The sequence below is a fragment of the Sturnira hondurensis genome, unplaced genomic scaffold (genome assembly GCF_014824575.4).
Source record: "Sturnira hondurensis isolate 20B ecotype Veracruz unplaced genomic scaffold, ASM1482457v3 Scaffold0013515, whole genome shotgun sequence".
Lineage (NCBI taxonomy): Eukaryota > Metazoa > Chordata > Mammalia > Chiroptera > Phyllostomidae > Sturnira > Sturnira hondurensis.
This window is the reverse complement of record NW_028086146.1, coordinates 3,956,643-3,972,019: the sequence shown is the minus strand read 5'-3', so window position 1 is coordinate 3,972,019 and position 15,377 is coordinate 3,956,643.

Genomic DNA, 15,377 nt, shown 5'->3' with positions numbered 1-15,377 from the left:
TATTTGCAATCAATAATTCTTCAGATTAAGGTGACTGTTATTGTGTTATCCAAGATAATTGTTGTGTGAAAGATACTGTGTTGCATTTCAAGCAGTATTTATATTTTCCCTTAATTATTATCTCTTTTTTCAAATAATGGGAACTTCCGAACACATCCAAAGCTAGAGAGATCGTTGTAATTAACCTCTATGTACCTCTCAGCTGGGCCAACCTGGCTCCACCTTTACTTTCTGAAAGTCCTCTCCCCACTGAGTTATTTTGCATCAAATTCCCAGATATTCTATCATTTTATCCACAAATATTTTTAACATTTTTCTGAGAGATAAGAATTCCATCAACGTGACCATAACACTATTATCCCGTGTAAATCATAATAGCACCATCGATTCATCCAGGCGATGTTTAAACGTTCTCAATTGTCTCAGAACTTTCTGTTTAGTTGACTGGCTTGAACTGGAATGCAAGTAAGGTCTGCCCACTGTATTTAGTTAATATATGTTCTCTTATGTCTCAGGTTTCTCTCCAACCCTCTTGTATTTGTTTTTAAAAAGCTTTTTTATTGTTGTTGGAGAAACTGGACAAATTCTTCTAGTCTTGGAGAATTTGACATTTTGGATTTTGTAATTAAAGGCAATATTTTCATGGTAAGATATTCCCAGGGATAAGATTATTTTAGATTTTTGAATATTAGCAAATAATAATATTGTGTGTAGAGCAGAGGGAATAGTCAAGATACTTTGAAGAGTCCACTGTGGAGAAAATAAAGTTTAATTAAGGTATACATGAGTCTGAGAAAAGTTAAGTGAAAGTTCCCTCAACGTAAATGTAATGTTTTCTTGCAACTTTTAAGACTAGATTGCTATGTCCATGTATTTATAGAAATATAGAATTACCAATCAAGTATTTCATCTAAAGATATAAATCTAGTCTTATTTTGGCAAAAAATAAAGCTCTTTATTCCTTTGCATTTTTAGTTGAAGTTCCAAAGACATTTTATGTTTCAAAATTTTAGGTTTTACATTGTTTTGTATTTTTAAAGTGAAAGTTAAAATGTGATAACATCCAGTCAAGGAAAGAGCAGGGTAATAACAAATTCTGCACTCATGAGAAGGAAAATCATTTTTGGATAACTCCAAATCGAAGGGACTCAGGATAGGGAAGAAATTAAACTGGATAGAACAGATTTCACTTGAGTATAAGAGACATGTTCAATAAAAGTTGAAAGTAGCCAATTTCTGGGGGCTCCTTATTGCTTTAACGAATACGCACACCAAGTAAAATGTCAATTTCCATTTTCCTAGGTATGTTGGGCTTTCATGTGATGGGTGTGGTGCTGGGTCAGCCCACAGTGTGTGGGGCGTGCAGGGAGGACGGGGGCACGTGTGCAGCTGTGCAGCAAAGCATGCTGGCTTCTTCGGGTTACTTTCATTCGTGGAGTCAGAGGTGGTGACAGACACACAGAGGCTCTAGTTTGTTTTCACAGCTTCCAATTTGTTCAGGGGGGGTTCCAGTTTGTCCCTGCTTTTCTCTACTTCATGTGTAGCTTTTCCTTCTGACTGACAGTCTGATTGATGTGCAGTGAATTCCAGCCACCACCAGACCCAAAGGCCCAGTGCAGACTTCTCCGCCAGCTCTCACAACCTCATAGTCTAATCCCTGTAATAAACCCCTTATTGCATGCCCTCACAGTGGTTCTGCCCCTATGACTGAATCACAATGGACACATTCCACTAGATTATCAACTCCCTGCGAGAACAGACCAGATGTTATCCCTTTTCCTCTGCAGTCTAGATAGGCCAGGGGTCAGAAAAACTTCCCCTTTTCTTCTCTTTCTCCTCCTCCTCTTTCTTGTTTTGATTTTCTTGATTTTCATGATCTGACATCCTCTCCCTCCTCTTTCTTTTCTCCTTCTGTCCCTCCTCTCCCTTCTCCTCCTCCTCCTCCTCCTCTTTACAACCTTTAAAAAGGTACATGCATTTTTAACTCCCAGGCCATACAAATGCAGCCCATGTTCTGTGCTGGCCTTGGTCTATTCTTAACCAACGGTTCACAAAGAAGTGGCACCACACTCGGGAGTGACTTTCGTTTTCTTGGGCATAGTGATTGGGAGGCATCACGGATATGGAGTGAGGTTTAGGGTTGGCGGACATCCTGAAATACACCAGCGGTCCCACTCGAGGGAGAAAACCCCGCATGATACTTGAATCTGAATCAACGGTGTGACGCTTCCTGTAAATTGTCTGCAGTTGTAATGGCCACTTCCATGGTGATTGACATGTCTAGATGTAAGCATATGACTAGTTCACTCTCTTCTTGTGTAGTCTTACTTGACGTTTGGAAAAATGCAACCTTTATTTCCTAAGTATTTCTTCGGTCCCTGTCCCCCTGCCATGGACTCCAAATATGCAAATATCAGACTGTTTAAAGTTGTCCTTCAGGTCACTGATGCCGTTATTTTTTTTCTCTGTTTCATTTTTCATAATTTCTATTGCTATATTTTGAAATTTACTTATCTTTGTTCTGCAGTGTTTAATCTGCTGTTAATCCCATGTTAATTTCACCTGTAGTTAAAATGCTCAGTCTTTTCTAAAGCTTCTGGAACATATGAAATATAGCTGTATAACTGTTTAAATGTTCTTGTATAGTAATTCTATCATTTGTGTCATTTCTGGATTGGTTTTGATTTGTGTCATTTTTTATTGGTTTTCATTATTTGTCACATTTTCTTGTCTTTTCATGACCCAATAATTTTTGATCGGATGACAGGCATTGTGAATTTTGTCTCGATAGTTAGTACTTGATAATTTTGTATTTCCTATTTGGAAACAATTTGAGCCTTTCAGACCTTGCTTTATTGGGTGATAAGAACGGCATTTAATGCGGAGCTGGTTTGCCCGGAGCACAAGCCGTCTGAGTGCTCTGCCCAGTGCCTCATGAACTGAGGTCTCCCGTTCTGGCTGACGGCAATCGGCAGTATTCTGGCTCCATGTGAGCACCTGGTGCTACTCCCTGTACTCCTTGTGGATGGGTCCTCCTCTGTCTCAGGTTGCTTTTTCAAACGCAGGCTCTGCTGATGCTCCAGGGGAGGAGCAGTTGCTGCAGGGCCTAGCAGCGCTCTCTTCCCCAGTCCTCTGCTCTATTCCATTCCAGCCACCTCAGCCTTCACAGCTTCTCAGCTCCGTCTTCTCAACTCGGGAAGACCTCTGGGCTCTGTCTGCACCCCTCTTCCTGTGCTGAGGCCTGGAAACCCTCACAAGGCAGTAAGCTGGAACGATCGAGGGCTCACCTGGTTTGTTTCCCATATCCAGGGGATCACTGTCCCTTGTTGCTTAGTTCCAGTATATTAGAAACCATTGTTTCATATATTCTGCCCAGCGCCTTTTAATTGTTTTAAGGTGGAACAACATCTAGCCAAGCATTTACACATCAGAACATATATAATTTTACTTTAAGCTATTTTCTTTTAAAATCTTCTTTATCTTTTATTTAGGGCATTACATCAATTATTTGGAAATTCTATTATATTCACATCTATTATCTATTCATTTTATTTAAGGCTAGTGCACAGGGCATTCCAGGGACAATGGCGTCTGGCAGGCTAGACTCACAGCTCTAATACCTAGAGGGACTTTTTAGTTTGTTATGCATATAGAGATACTTTTGAGAGCAAAAGTGGATGCTATAATTATTACATCAGGACCATGGCCTGCGCCAGACTGACCCAGGCAGCCTGGGGCATATTTGTATCTCACCTGTACTCTATGTCTGTATCCAACTCATTACTTAATTCTACAGCCTTTATTGAGCCTGCTGTGTGCCAGGGGCTGCCATGGACGAGATCAGTCAGTGAGGCAAAGTCCTTGCCTGAAGGAGCTGACAGAGAGACAGGAGACAGTTTGTTGTAACCCAGGGTGTCCTGTGCTCCGATGATGGCCCAGTGAAGAGCATGTGTAACACCAGTGGAGGGGAGGTCAGGGAACTTCACAGAGGACATGAGTTTTGAAGTGTGTTCACTGGGTCCTTAGGACGAGAGGTGGAAGCAAAGGTATTCCAAGGACTGCGTGTCAAGGCCAAGAGCCAGGGTACACCAAGCGTGATTGCAGAGTGATTCTGACTGGCTGGAGAACAATGCACATGCAGAGCTGGGAAGAAAGGAAGGGGGAAGGTAGTACCTACAGAAATAGCGGTTAATATTTAGTGCTCAGATACCACATACTAGGTGCAGTTTGGGGCACTCTACACATATTAGTTTATTTGATTTTTACAACGACCCAGTGAGGTAGGTACTATTGTTATCCCCATTTTACAGATGAAGAATCTAATATGACACACAGAGAGGTCAGGTACCTTGTCCAGGGCCACACAGCCAATACATGGTGGGTCCTGAAACTGACCCTAGTCTCCCTTCACTCTAAACTATTGAGAGCCAGTTGCTAAGAAATTTTATTATTCCAAGCCAAGGTGTGCCAAAGACATTGGCATGCAGGCAATCAGGAAGCTCTGAAACTTTTGAAATAGAAAAGTGACTTGTCTTAGGTGGTATAGGAAGCTATCCCTGTGAGCAGCATTCAAGGGAGATTTAGGAAGGATTTACATTAGTCACAGGAGGTGGTGAGAGGCTGAGCTAAATCTGCAGGAGCAGGGACGGGAAGGAGGGGAATTCCCTAACCCACATGGACAGAGTCCTCTGGCCTCGGGGACCACCGTGAAGCGGGTAGGAGGAGTCCAGGAGGACGCCCAGTGGCTGACTTGTGCCCCTGCATGGACATGTGGGTTATACGAGGGGGGACCCCCCAAAATCAGAATTATCTCCTGGAGGGTGGGCCCCTTGTAGTACAGGCATCTCCCATCCCGCTAGGTGAGTGCTCTAGGAACCCATCTGCATCAGTGTACCAGCTGGCATTGCTGTGAGAAGCTGCATTCAGCTTCAATGAATTTTTTTGGAAGACTCTTTCAATGCGTTTTCTCATTTCATGGTGGGTGATTTATGAGCGCACCTCCCCACGTTGCTCAGAGTGCTCAGCAGTTTTTTACCAAAAACAGCATGATCCCCACGCCTCACCCTCCCTATTCACCCGATTTTACCCCAAGCAACTTTCTTTTGTTTCCCTGGATGAAAAAGTCCTCAAAAGGAAATATTTTGCCGATATGGAAGAGATGAAACAAAAAACAGCAGAAGCACTAAAAGGCGTCACAATCAACAAGTTCACAAACCGTTTTGAGCAGTGGAGAAAACATCTCAATAGGTGTAATCATCAGATGGAGAGTACTTTGAAGGTGACTGACGTTTAAACAAGTAAGAATAAATACACAGGTTTTATAAACAAATTCTGTTTGGGGGGCCCCTTGCAGAAGGAGAAGCAGGTGCATTTGAGAAGGGGGTTCTGACAATGACTTCCATCGTAGCCACGTGTATTCGAGGTGCTCATACCAGCACCAGGTGGGCATGTTCAGGAGGCAGTAAGAACTTCAAAACCAGAACTCGGGAGAGAAGTTTGGACAGGGGGATTTGGGGAGGCACCATCATGTCGGTGGTAAGAGAGCTGGTGTTTGGGGGAGATGGCAGCAGGGCCTGAGTGAGAAGAGAGGCAGGGGTGGTCTCAGGGATGCCACTTTTCAGTCAGTGGCTGTGAGTAGGAGGCCGTGAAGGGGGCTGGGAAGGATGCTGGAGGAGGACCAACACCTAGTGATATTGTAGATGCCAAAGGAGAAGGGCAACAGCAGGAATGAGTGAGTAGCACGAAGTGAGGAAGGTCAGATAAATCAAAGACTGGGTTTGGCTCTAGTAGGTTATGTATGGAAGGAACTTGGAGCCAAAAGGAAAACTGTGGTGGCTTAGAGGGTGTTGGTTTCCTGGGGCCACCATTAAAAAGTACCTCAAACTTGGTGCTTGGCAACAACCAAAATTTATTCTTCTCCTGTTTCAGTGGCTGGAAGTCCAAAATCAAGGTGTCAGAAGGGCCATGCTCTCTCTGAAGTCTCTGGGGATGGGTCTGTTCCATGCCTTTCTCTTAGCTACTGCTGCTACTGGCAGTCCTTGGTGTCCCTGGGTTTACAGACACATCATCCCAATCTGTGCCTCGAGTATCGTGTCGCAGTTTCCGTTTGCTGTCTGTGCTTCTTCTCTTCTTACAAAGACACTGGTCATACTGCACCTTTCTCCTAACCAATTCCGTCTTCAACACCACATGTCCAAAGAAGATCTCATCCTGAGGTTCCTGGGAAGGACATGAATTTGCGGGGGAGACACTGATCCACTTAGTACAGGGGTAAATAAGTAGCAAGGAAGATGGTAGACTTCACTCTAAGAAGCTAGAGATGGAGACAGGGATAAAAGGAGGAATTCCTTCCTCCACACCATGATGGGAAAGACTTAAGTTACTTTGTTGAATAAAGGAAGGAGCCCCAGGGGTGGAGAGGGTAAAAAATCTGGACCGAGAGCATATAATTGATGGTGCAAGCTCCCGAGGGGCTGGGGGTTGGGACACAGATGGACAGATCAACATTGGGCAGAACTGGGGGTGGGAAGGGGACAGGTGTGTGCAGATGCAGATGCGTTTGAGGGCAGAGGGGGCAACAAGCTAAGCAGATGAAGCGTGACAACACGGCTCCATGCGTGTGGGAGGTGTTCAGTAAGCAAATCGAGAGCAGATGTTGGAGTGAGCAGCTGAGGCCACAGCTTGTGCAACTGGCCCTGCTTTGTGGGTAGAGCATTAGTTAAGGATCCTGGCCATGGGAACCGAGGAGAAGAGGGTAGTCTGTTCATGCCTGTTACAGAGCTTGGGGGTGGGCAGTTTCAGCATCAACCTGGGGAATGTCCGTGAAGGCCAGAGTGAGAAGCCTTGCAATCAAGTGCACCAGTTTCTTCTTTGGTGTTGATGTCCTCCCCCAGCCCTTCGCTGCCCTCTGTTCAATGGCCCCAACCTGGGGCAATCTGTAAGAGTCGCTATGAAAAAGGACTGAGGGGTAAAAATATACTCCCAGTGTTGAGATGGAAAGAGGATTCTCCGAGACAATTCGTGCAGAGGGGGTGCAGGTACATAAGAAGCCCTCCGCTGCTTCAGTGTCAGCATGGGACTCATTCATGGAGAGCAGAGCCCATCACCGTTTGGACCCCTGCGCTGGCCTGAATTTATTCCCCAGGCTGGAGGAATACTTCCTAAGATGAACTCAAGAAGGGAAAACCACAAACCCTTGTCAAATGACAGGCCCACAAACCTGCTGGGAAGTCCCTCCAATTTTTCCATACTTTTTCTTCCACTTGGCTTTGCCCCTTAACCTTAGGGTCTGTGTAAGGAACCAGGAGGCTTGAGGAATAATTATTCCAAGTGAAATTCCTAGTGTGCTCCATTTATCAAATGGAGGGAAAAGCTTTATATAATGTAATGGTTTTCATGGGGCTTATTTCTACCAAACCAGTTTTGGGCCCATAGTGAGGAATCTTTTCTGGATTAAACCGTTTAATTGTTTCGGAGATCCTGGCCTAAAATCAGAGTAGATTGAAGCACTTTTAAAAGAATTGAAATCCTAACCCTTAATGGCATCAAACAGGGCTGAGCCCTGCCCCACGGTTTTATACATGCGTTCCAGTGAGCTGCCACTACAGCTGAAACAGTGGTTTTCAACTAGGGGCTATGTAGCCCCTCCCACCCCGGCCCAAGGGGACATTTGGCAAATGTCTGGAGACAATTTTTTTTGTAATGGAGAACATGAGTCCTTTCTTTTTCTTTTCTTTTAAAAAAATCCTCACCCAAAAACATGCCCATTGATTTCAGAGAAAGGAGGAGGGAGGGAGAAAGAGAGAGAGACAAACACTGGTGTGAGGGAGAAACGTCGACTAGTTGCCTTTTGTAAGTGCCCTGAACCCACAACCTAGGAATGTGCCCTGACTGGGAATCGAACCTATGACCCTTTGGTTTGCAGGATGATGCCCAACCAATTGAGCCATACCAACCAGGGATTTCTCCTTCCATTTTTAAAAATTGTGGCGAACACACGTACCGTACAATGTACCATCCTGACCAGGTTTAAGCTTGAGGTCCAGTGGCCTTCAGTATACTCACACTGTTGTGCTCCCATCACCACCGCCTTCCATGCCCAGAACAATTTTCATCTTCTAAAACTGAAACTCTGCCCATTAAACAATAACTTCCCATTCCTTTCTCCACCAGACCCTGGCCACCTCTGTTCTACTTTCTGTCTCTACGAATCTGATTACTCTAGGCATCTCGAATATGGGGAATCAGACTGTCTGGAGGCATTTCTGATCGTCGCACTGGGGAAGGAGTACCGTTGGTGTCCTGTCGGTGGAATCCAGGGATACTACACAATGTCTACAATGCACAGAATAACCCCACAACACAGCATAACTCAAGCCCGAATGTCAAGTGTACTATGGTTGAGAAACCCCAAGCAAGAAGAGTTTCATTCATAATCTCAAGCTATAGCACATTAATCAAAAGACACTAGTTATGCTGCAGTAATAAACAACCTCCAAATCTCTGTGATTTAACACACAAAAAAATTAATTTTGCTCTACCACGAGGCACCCTAGGCCAGTGACTCAGTAAGTGATGGGTGTTGCAATAGCTTTTAACGCTTCCATGGGAAATGTGCATGTCACTCACTTTCACACGCCAATCCAATCACACGCCCACCTCTTACTGAAACTGGAAAAGCTGTATTCGTGCTGCCTGTCACCTACCAGACCCCATAAGCAGAGACAGGGATTGAATCATATGGGCTCTCTGTCGGATGACCAGCAATCTGAGACGATGGCGGGTTATGTACCCTGACAGACAGTTTTCATTTCCTTTCAAGCCAGCCTCTTTATAAGGAGGAAAAAGTGTGGGTAAGTGTTGGAACTCAGGAAGAGGTCAATCAGATAAAAGCTGCTGTCCAGCAATTTCCCTGATATCCTTTCATCTGCAGACCAGTCATTTCCTTTATCTGTGTCCTGTGTCCTGTGTCCTGGGTGGCGGACTGTCTCTCTGGAACACAATGACTCGGATACCACCTTGATTGCTTCTGGCCTTCTCTGGAGCACAAAGGTCAAGTGCCTGTGATCTCCTGGAGTCAGGGTGGGCCGTACCTGTAGCTTCTGAAGCAATACATGCATTAACTACTAGGTTTATTAACTGTTACCTTAAACTAAAATTGTCTAACTCTTGAGTCCCCTATCATTACTTCCAAAAGGGTAAAGAAGTACACTTCTACTCTGTGCCTGTCAGAAAGAGAACCACCACACCCAGCAATTAAAAACAAATTACCTGGGTTATCATCTGCTTGACATGCTGGTGTCCAGAGCAAGCCTTCTGGTAGGAGAGCTCAGGCCGCCTATCAAGGGAAATGGTGGCTGTACATGCTGTCCCCAGGGTCCTTCAACAACTACTGCCCTCTGCAACTTCAAGTCTTGCTGCCACACTGGGCTCTGCTTCTTGCAGATTTTCTGTTTGCTTCTGCATCATCTCCTTTTTGGAGCCTTAGCTTACTTGCTCCTTTAACTACGACCTGACCTCTCCTTTTGGGCTGGAGTGTCTCCTTCCTTTGGCCTCGGTATAGTGAGGGTCACCTGAGCACCTGTGCTCGGTGCGTCCTGCTGCTTCCTGGAATCTCTATTGTCATGACTTTGGCTAAAGGCTCTTGCATTAGACTGTTGATTTCTCTCTTCTCCTTTTTCAGTAGACTTTTCAGTCATAGCAATATTGAGCAGAAAGTACAGAGCTTTACCATAGACTTCTATCCCCATTCTTAATCACCCACCAGAGTGGCACATCGGTTACAACTGATGAACCTACACTGATATCATCATCACCCAGAGTCTGTAGTTCACACTGCGGTTCACTCTTGGTGTTGGGCATTCTGTGGCTTTTATAAACGTACAGTGACATGTATAGCATTATGGTACCATGCAGACTGGTTTCACCACCCTCAAACTCCTGTGTTCTGCCTGTCCATTGTTCTCTCCCCCAAACCTCTGACAATCATTCATCACTTTTCTGTCTCCATAGTTTTGCCTTTTCAGAATGCCATATAGTTAGTCATCAGTATGTAGCCTGTTTTTAAAAGATTTTATTTATTTATATTTAGAGAGGGGAAAGGAGGGAGAAAAAAAGGGAGAGAAACATCAATGTGTGGTTGCCTCTTACATCCCTCCCACTGGGGACCTGGCCCGCAACCCAGGCATGTGCTCTGACTGGGAATCGAACCCATGACCTTTTGATTCTCAGGCCAGTGCTCAGTCCACTGAGTCACACCAGCCAGGGCAGTATGCAGCCTTTTTAAATTAGCTTCTTTTACTTACTAATATGCTTTTACGATCCCTCTATGTCTTTTCATGGCATCATAGGTCATCTTGTCCTATTATTTGGGTGTACCACAGTTTATTTATCCATTAACCTAGCAAAGGACATCTTGGTTGCTTTCAGATTATTAACTACTTTTCAGAAAGTGATTCAGCAGCAACTATGCTGAGACTCAAATGATTTGGAATAAATTGCAAGTATTTAAGTGAGTAAATTGTTACTCCACCCAGTAGTTCATTTAAAAACAAAATAAAAAGCCCAGTGGGTTTTCATCCTGACTGCACACTGGAGTTACTGGAGAGCTCTTAGAGGTACTCTGATGCGGGTCCCCTTTCAAGTAATTTAAATGAATCGTTTCGATTGTTTTATGTGCAGCCAGGATCAAAAATCACCAGTTTATCTATTCCGGGGGAGGACATTTTACATGGGACTCATCCTGGTCCCATAAAGATAGTGATCCCCCTCAGAAAGCAGAGACTTGGTTACGATTAGTCAACTAGTAACTCCTGCTCTTAAAAACTTTTTATAGAACCCCAAACTGTGGGGACCTCAATGGAAGCAACTCTTATTCATGTATACAAGAATATTTAAAACTACTTTTTGAGGACAATCTTGACCTGCCATAGGTGCTCTTGAGACTCATCTCCTTGTGAAAGGGAAATGTGCCTTCACCCAAATGAGGATAAAAATGATACCCTTTGCTGACTGAGGGGCTGCTGTACAGCGAGCGTCATATGGAACATTTTAAACATACGTTATTTAAAATTCTTGACACGGGCGTGCAAGGCTGGTATTATTCCCACTTCTGTTCTGCAGCTGAGGAAACTGAGATCCAAAAAGACTAAGAAAGATCACACAGGTTGTAACTTGTGACTTGGGCTTCGAACCCTTGTCCAGAACTCTCAGCTCTTGCTTTTCTGATGACACCACGCGCCACTGAGGACGACGTCAAGACGTGTTGGTAGAACAAGCGAAAAGGAAGTCATTTTGAATGTAGGCATCTGAACAAGGTTTCTGTTACATCTAAGAACATAGAGTTGAAGACATTTTTCATAACATCTATAAGTCCTAATTAAGTCCCATTAGAGAACCCACGTAACAAAGCCTTACTCTCGCTTATATTCTCTGACTGACTAGGACAGACATTGCTCAGCCATTTTCAGCTTCTACAATCCTTTCAACTCCTCTCCTCTGCTGATTCGTCTCCATCTTTCTTCATCATTATGAGTTTAAAAAAAAACAACAACACTCCCTCCAGTCATTAAAAAACTCCCTTTAGTGGTTTTTGAAGGAAGCTGAGATGAAAAGATATGCCTGGTCTTCCAGGTTTCTCCATAGGACTTTGGGGTTTTTCATGGTCCTGTTCTGTATCTGGATCTTTGCGTATTTCTCCCCCTCAGCAGAAATGCCTATGGCATTGGCGTTTCTGCTGAGGGGGAGAAATACCAATGCCATAGCTGATATGGGGTCGTGTTCCAGACTTCAGGATGGATTGGCTTGGGCTTATTACCCAGAGTGGCTGAAAGGAGATATGTTCTGAGATATGGAAAAGAGGAATGTTCAGATGCAATCAGAGGCACGGAAGATTAGACAGGACCCAGAGAAGGAGGTCAGAGACAGGTCAGGGACAGACACTTGAAAAGAGAATCGGCCAAGGCATTCAAGATTCGAAAGACCATGACCAATCACAGACCTCAGATACTCACTTTTATTAGCCAGAAGATACAGATATAAAGGCTCAAGCCAGGCCAGACTGGTCCCAAGCCTTACGGCTGGTGGGTTTATGAATAGAGTCCAAGTTTCTGTGGGATGGTATTTGAGGGGAACCCCCACATTCAGCTTACTCAGAGTGTCAAACGCAGCAGCCTTTGAAGGAGCCTGGAAAAGCCAGCATTGAATTGGGTTTTTTTGGTGAAAAGTATTTGCTTGAATTAAAGCACGTGTTATTAGTTGACTGCCTCTACTACAGAAGCACCGTGGTAGGGAGCCAGCAAGGCTCACCTTACTCTGAACAGTATGATTTCCTGGTGCATCTGACTGGCTGAGTTTGCAGGGACTTGTGCTTCCCAGTAGACAAACAAAGGAACTTAAATAGATTTGAATCAGAGAGTGTCAAAGCTGAAAGGAATCGTAAAAGTATTCTACTTGAGTGATGGCAAATCAGGTTCATTGTGAAGGTCATCTTTGACTAGTAGATTTCATCTACAAAGAAAGGATTCACAGTCCATTAGAGACTGTAATGGGCCTCGGAGGGGGTGAATGGTCATACCTGCTGCAGGACTTTGTCATCCCCAATTCTAATCCAATAACTTTTGATGCCAGGAGACAGAGGCTCCGAGACAGTGATTTGTAAAGGTCATTGTCTTACTGCTTTTGTGTCATCTGTTGTAGGACTTAGGTCTCCTGTCTCCAAGAGGGTCAGTGGTCTCATTACCATATAACATGGCTGGGTTTTCCAGTTCACCCACATAATAAATATTTATTGAGGACCTACTTGGTTTCCAGCACTGAAATAGGTACTGGGTATACAGTAGTAAATAAACAGACTAAGTCTCGATCCTCACTAGCCTTAAATTTTGGAGAGGAGATGAATTAGTAATTATTAGGAGAAAGCAGGAACTTTCTGCTTCCAGGGTAGGATACCAGAAGGTAAATTATGATGAAAGAAAATTTGGGGTCAAATCCTTAATATGCACATATTTTAGGATGAGTGGGGTAGTCTGGCAGAGGGCACAGACACTCTAGTGCAGACAAAGAGACCAGAAACCTCCTCTAAGTTTCTTTCATGCGCTGCAAGCCATCCTTGCTGTCTGTCATTCATGCAAAGCTCACTTCTTCCTCAGAGCCTTTGTACTTGCTGATCCCTCTTCCAGGAATGCGCTTCCCTTGGATATCCAAATGGTACTCTTTCACTTTCTTCAACTCTCTGTCAAATATCCCCTTACCAGAGAGGCCTTTCCTGACCTCTTTAGTATAGAGTAACCGTCTTCCTGCCNACAGACACTCTAGTGCAGACAAAGAGACCAGAAACCTCCTCTAAGTTTCTTTCATGCGCTGCAAGCCATCCTTGCTGTCTGTCATTCATGCAAAGCTCACTTCTTCCTCAGAGCCTTTGTACTTGCTGATCCCTCTTCCAGGAATGCGCTTCCCTTGGATATCCAAATGGTACTCTTTCACTTTCTTCAACTCTCTGTCGAATATCCCCTTACCAGAGAGGCCTTTCCTGACCTCTTTAGTATAGAGTAACCATCTTCCTGCCCTTACTCTTCTTCACCCTTTTCCATAGCATCCATCACCACCTGCTGCATTGCATATTGATTTGTTCATGGTTTTCTTCCTTTCTAGAATGTCAGGTCCATGAGAGCAAGAGTCTGCTCACTGGTGTGCTTCTATAGTCTAGGAAAATGTCTGGCCCACAGTAGGTGCTTAATCAACAATTTTTAAGTGACGAGTGGAGAATGAATGGTGGGGTGGGAGAATAGGAAATGAATCCAACCCCTAAATGTGCAAACTGTGCATGCAGGAGATCTAGGGAAGCTTCCGAGGCCTCCTTCAGCCAGGTGAGGTGGTGCTGCTGATGTTTGTGCAACCTGAGAGCTGGCACGTGGACAGGACCTATGAGCTTCCACCTTCTGAAGCCACAAGGTCATTTTCAGTTTTTCATGTTCATTTCCAAGCTGCCTTGAGATTACGCACACTTAGTCTTCTTACCAGCCTCCTCACTGCTGCATGAACTCTTGCCTCAACTTACAGCTTAAATAGCAGTGGGAAGCAGGGCTTTATGAATATATACATAAAGTTAAATAAATGAAGTTAAAGAAAAATCTAAACTTCTCAGCAATTCAGGTTTCCACACCCTGCCCTGCCCCTACCACACTGTGATCCCTGAAGTTACTCATCAGTAGACAATTTGGAGCTGCCTTTGCATTCTTTCAAAACGAGGACCAGGTCTTCGTCCATTCCTTTTTAGAGCTATCACATTACCTACTGCTTTCAGTATAGGCTGCTGTGCTCCAGAGATAGAAAAATAAATTCAATCATAAAAATAACAACAGTATTAATAGTAACATAACATTTACGTTTTACTTACCGTGTGTCAGTTACTATACTAAATCTTTAAATAAAACTCTTATTATAATGTGAATGACAGACTAACGTGTTATGTATATACTTGTATATATCATTTCATTGAACCCTTACAATAATCCTTTGAGCTCAGCACCAGTTTATCCTACCGAGCCTTGGGCACCTCGAGTGGCCTAAGTTGCACAGTAAGAGAGAAGTGGGGTTTTAAGAGTGTACCTGTTGGGTGTGGGATGAATGGTAAAGTCCATGTGGCCACCGAGGAAACAAGAATGGGGCCTGGAAAGAAGTGTCACAGATCCCAGAGAGGACACTGTATAGCCCAGGGTCACAAGGGAAAACACCAGAGGAGTCTGGAGGCCGAAGACAGGAGCAAGCGGATTGCTTAGGCCAAGGCTTCTGTTGGCTTCTGTTGTTGGGGCTTCTGTGGAAAGACAAGGCAGGGCAGAGCGAGCAGCTTGGTCTGGCTCGTGTGAAGGATTTTGGTGGGACTGGGCTACAGGGTGATCTCTAGTTGCCTGATACCTGGCTCCAGGGTAATTTAAGGCAGAGGCATAATGTTTCCTGGAGCATAAGGGCCAGACGGAGGAAGAAAGCTCTGGATTAGTTAGTTTGCATATCACAGGCTGGCCCTAGCTGGGCTGCGTGATTCCACTAAAAATTGGTTGGCTGTAGGAGGGGCAGTCCCTCAGCTGGAAAGGCTTTTGGAGATGTCAAAACATCATAATACCCAAAAATCAAAAAGTGTGGTAGTTCCCTCTTAACCACAGGCTCACTTTCTGAGGTTTTAGTTATCCATGGTCAATTGTGATCTGAAAATATTAATAGGGAAATTCCAGAAACAAACAATTCATAAGTTTTTAACCGTGCACCATTTTGAGTAGCGTGATGAAATCTCACAAGTCCCGCTCCCCCCAGCGTGGGATGTAAACCTTTTGACTCGCAGCTTTTGTCTCGCATGTTCACGCGGCACACACTGCGGCCCTGCC